Source organism: Sciurus vulgaris, assembly GCF_902686455.1.
Source record: "Sciurus vulgaris genome assembly, chromosome: 12".
NCBI lineage: Eukaryota > Metazoa > Chordata > Mammalia > Rodentia > Sciuridae > Sciurus > Sciurus vulgaris.
In genome coordinates this window covers 54,213,926-54,219,334 of record NC_136473.1, presented here as the reverse complement: position 1 = coordinate 54,219,334, position 5,409 = coordinate 54,213,926, and positions in this window count along the sequence as shown.

The window sequence follows — 5,409 nt, the reverse complement described above, 5'->3', positions numbered from 1 at the left end:
CCTTGCCTCTGAAAAATACCATGGGACTCAGATTACCAATTGCAATTATTTACAAATAATCATTCCATTACCTATTAGAAACCACATTACTATAAGCAGAAATTCTAGCATCTTAATAATGTTTACCACTATTTGGAGAAACTGAAATTGACAAGATGCAGTAGTGTAATAGGATTGAGGCATTGGAAAAATGTTTAGAGAAGTTGAAGGAGGATCTGTTAGATGCACATGTCATCTACATTTTCCTGATGAAAAGCAGGGGGAAAATGTTTTTGCCTTATCACAGCTCCATACAAGCACTGAAAAGGGAGTATCGATATGAAAGCATTGCAAATAAGTGCTTCCAAACTAACCCGAAGCAGGGAACTGAGCCAAGCAGCTTTCCCTCTTCATTCTGAGAGAGAAACCAAGTTATAGTGAGTGGTAAAGCCATTAAGCAGCCACAGAAAAGAAAAGAGAGAAATAACATACCCGCATCTTAATATAGAATCCTTAAGGAGCACCCTTCAAAATGATTTGCACAAGTTGGAAAAATGCATATACAAAGAGGATGTAGTTTGATAATACCAGAATTGTACTTTCAACCTGGAGAAGCAGACATAACCGTGACCCAAGTTAAGGTGGTCATTAGCTTTGCTTCCACTTGTAAAGCAACTTAGCCATTTGCTCAGTTTCTTCTTAGGTGATGGAATAACCCAGTTGATTTAGACGCCCTCACCATGAGACTCAGGAGAAGTACTGGTTCCTGTGGTTTTTTTGTGGTCATTGCATTCTCTTGTCAGCGGCAGGCTCAGGAGCAGATATGTCACTAATTCTGCCCAGTGATCCATAGGGGAGGTCTCCTGGAGCTTAGTTCCTATCCTCCTGTCAGATGCTGTCGTGTCTGCCTACATCACAGGCACTAAGAAGTCTTCTTACACCATGCTACCAGCAAGTTGAGGTCAGTCCATGTCAGAGGAGCAGAGCAGACAGATGGAAAGAACCAAAGCCACTGATATCACTGATTTGTTAAATCAACTAACTCTGGACCTGTCTTTTAGGAGAGATGATACTTTTAAAAATATATTTTTTTTCTTTTTTTAAGGACATTTTTAGCTATTCAGAAAAATTGGGAAGACCCTATAGAGAATCCCCATATATCCCTCACCTAGTTTCCATTATAGTTAATATCTTACATTAGCATGATATATTTTTTACAACTAATGAACCAATATTGATACATTATTTCTAATTTCATAAAATCCATAGTTAACTCAGATATTCTTAGTTTTTCCTAATGCCTTTTTTCTCTTCTGGAATTCCATCCAAAACACCACATTGGTCCTCATGTCTCCCTAGGCTCCTCTGAGCTGATAGTTTCTCAGACTTATTTTGCTTTGGATGACTTTAACAGTCTTGAAGAGTGCTGGAAAAGTATCTTGCAGGATACCCCTCAACCAGAATTTGTCTGATGTTCTTCCTATGATTATACCAGAGTGTTAGGGTTTGGGGACTGAAGATCCCAAGTGTTAAGTGCCATTTTCTTCACATCATATCAATGGCTAATTGGTCATTGTAACAAATGTACATTGTTACACTGTAAGTGTAACAAATACCTGAGATAAATCGATGTAAAAAGTGAAAAGGTTTGTTTTGGCTTTTAGTTTTGGAGGTTTCAGTCTGTGATCTGTTGGCCCTGTTGCTTTTGGGTCTGTGGCAAGGTAGCACATCCTGGTGAGAGTGCAAGGTGGAACGAAGCCACCTACCTCATGGTTAGGAAGCAAAAGAAAGAGGAACAGACCAAGGCCCCACAATTCCCTTGTGACCATGCCCCCAATACCTAAGGACCTCTCACTAGGCCCCACCTCTTAGAGTTCCACCACTTTCCGGTAGCAGCAAGCTGGGGACTATGCCTCTAACACATGGCCTTTGGGGATACTCAAGATTCAAACCATAGTTAGTACATATTCTCAACACCATTCATCAGTGTTGCTACTGACATGTTTATCAGGTTCTTCCACTGTAAATTTACTCTACCCTTTTCTACTGTGTTTTTTGGGAAGAAGTTACTACGTGCAGCCCATACTTAATAGTGGGTTGTTATGTTCCACTTTCTTAAGGGCAGAGTGTTTGGAATTCTTCTGTTAAGGAGATTTGTCATTTTCCCTCTATTGATTCGATCATTTGTTTATAGCAATATGGACTTATAGATAATTGTTTTATACTTTGTGCTATAATCCCATACTATTTTATTTATTTTGTTATTAAAATTATTCCAACTTTCACCATTGGGGGATATAACACATTTTTTTAAAGCTATATTCAGTTGGTTTCCTGTTTCTAGGATGTTTCAACAACCTAACTGACACAACTTCTGAAAAGAAGATCTTATTAGATCAGAGGTTAGCAATGAGTCAGAAATGTGTTGCTATTAAAAATGTTTAGCCAGGTATGTACAAATAGGCACATAGCACGAATACCTCACATTTCCTTTCTTTCTGTATTGCTTGTTCAATTTAATTAAAAAATAAAAAAGATCTCTACTCAGGAAAAAACAATACTAGTCTTTGATCTTTTATTAACTGAGTGATGTCACAAATATAGTGGTCAAATTAGTAATATCGTAGTCAACCACACTGTAACTTTTCAATCACTGTGTAGCTATCATTGGAAATGAAGCACTTGTTAAAATGAATCAGAAAATCACAGAAAAAGGAAATACATGGAGTTCATTGAAAATACATGCCCACCAATGTCATATTTTAATGTTTGACATCAGAATTCCTTTGGAGAAAATGTTGTCTGATCTCTAGTATCATCAAGCAAGTCTCTGAGACTTTCTGACAGGAGTTCCAATCTGTTAAAAGGGGATGACAGCATCTGACTAGTGGAGTCACAGGGTTTATCTGTAAAAATAAAAATGAGGTAATAGCTGAAAAAAGACTTTAAAATACATACGTATGTGTAAGCATGTGTACACACCTCTGTTCAATAAATTATTGCCATGAAATAAAATCAAATGAAATACATAAGCACTAAATAAATCCAAGGTATAATCATTACAATACAGTTAACTCCTGATTATCCGAACCGTGAACTGATTAGGATACTAATATAATTAAGCATTTAGGGGTTTTTCTTCCTTTTTTCCTTTTCTTTTGTCTCTCTCTTTCTCTCTCTCTCACCCCCCACCCCCCACTTCTTGTCTACCCCTTCCCACCTGTCCACCCTCTGCTTGTGGTTTTTACTATTTCTAGAAAGCACCTACACCCTAGAACACTTTATGGTTAAAGAGTCATTGATTAAGCTACAGAAGTTTCCTGGATCTAGTCCCAGGTCAGACTGGACAGAGCTTCCCCAGGATGTTGGAAGCTGAGATACTGCAAAGCAGGAGCAGAATCCAGAGTGGGAAGTATGGTGCCTCTTAGGCGCCTCAGAGGCAGCAGCAGGCTTCAAAAGGGCCCTTGGGGTGAGCAGACAGGTCAGGAATGTACGCTTAAGCCAGGGTTCAAGGGTAACATTCTCTGAAATGGATCTAATCCCAGCCTTCTTTGAGGTTTTTAGAATAAAGACTGTGTGAGAAGTAGCAATGCAGAAGAGGCCACGAGGTGGTTGTATAATTTGACTTCTTTAATCCTGTTTGCAGCATTGGAAATCCCAGATGCATCATATACTTTTTTGTACAGGTAGAGTGAAGTAAAAATGAACATTGAGAGCAGATGAGAAGAAAATGAGCCAGGAAATGACAGCTGTGCATGTGTCTGTATTTGTGTGTGACTGTGTGTATCTGTGTGTGAGTCTGTATGTGGATGTGTACGTATGAATGGATGTAGATGTGTGTGTCTGTTTTTGCATGTGAGTCTGCAGGTGTGTGCTTGTGTGTATAACAGGGCACAAGTCTATGTCCAGTCTCTCCTGGTGTTGGCAGTGGCAGTGGAGGTAATGGACAGAGGCAGAGGGGAAAGCGAAAAGTGATAAGGGGATGTGAACAGATGGAGATTGGGATTCAGCAGCTCCTTTCTTTTCCACTATCAATAGGCAAAACCACCTCTTCCTGATCTCCAACTACCTTTTGGAGGCCAGTGGCAAAGTTTAGGGCAAAGGGAAATTTGCCCCAATGCACCCTTTCCTAAGGGTGCTCTGGTTCAATGCCTGAAATGACCATCATGGGAGGAGCTGGGATCCCTCACACCAGGTGTTTACCAGCTTATTACTAGAACTTGCAAACCCAGACCAAGTCCTAGGGAAATGAGAGAAATGATAGAAGCATTTTAATAGATTTTAATAGAAGTAAATTTGGTTAAAGCATGAATACAAGAATTTCTAGTGGCTATGAGTCATTTACAGGCTTTGGGGAGGGGTAGTCTTAAAAATTGTAAAGAATTGACCATTTCTAAAATTGCAGTATTTCATACTAATATCTATGTTTCTAGCTTCTCTTGGAAGTATGCAGTCTAGCAATCCTGGTTGTGAAATCTTGAAGTTGAATGGAGGCAACCTTGTCCTTATGTTGCTGAAATCTTGGTTCTTGTTCCTGATGCCAATCCAATAACCAGGACACAGTTTTGAGAAAAAGGAAAAAGAAGTTCTATTGCTTTGCTAGTAAAGGAGAAACACTGGGGACTTCTGTCCCAAAGGCTGTGATTCTGCCCATCAGCAGGAACAGGGGTCTTTTAAATAGGCGACTCAAAGGTTTACATTCCATGTGTTCTCTGTTGGAGTTGTAATTCACTTGTTCATTTGGGAGATAGTCATTTCTGAGATCTTCTGGTACCATCCCCAAAGTCTGGATTACTTCTTTCCTAGAGGGTATGTACTCAGGGACAGATAACTCTGCCTAGGATGGGGAAGAAAGGTAATTCTCTCTCGCCTGATGTTAGAGTGAGGGGAGATTAGAGAGGAGCAGGGAGAGAGGAAGAGAAAGAAAAATGTCCATTTAAAAACTAAGTTGCAGTGGCAGAGCAGCAAGGGCTATATTCAAAGCATAAAGTGGACCACTGTTACAGTTAGTCAAGGGGTCTCCAATTATTCATACACAACTCTGTTTCCCTCCTCTTGTTCCCTACTTGCTCATCTATTTAAAATACCCATCTGACCTCAGTTAGCATTTTGCATTGACAACACTAAATCTAGGGAGGAGAGGAAAGAGACCAATGAGAAGAGATAAAAGAGAAAGGTACCAAAAGAGTTGACCAAGGGAACCGGGGTTACAGTTGAAAGGCTAAAGAAGGGCAAATCGAATCTTTTAAAAGGTAAAATCTATTAGATGAATAAGGCAAATTAGATATTGGGAAGGATTTTGAAAAAAAAATTGATGGGGGAAAATGCCAAAGCTATATTCCTATTGTGTTTAAACATAGGTAACATATGGAGTGAACTAGATGCACTTTATAATAAAAGATTTTGCAAATCACACCTTAACAAAATTTA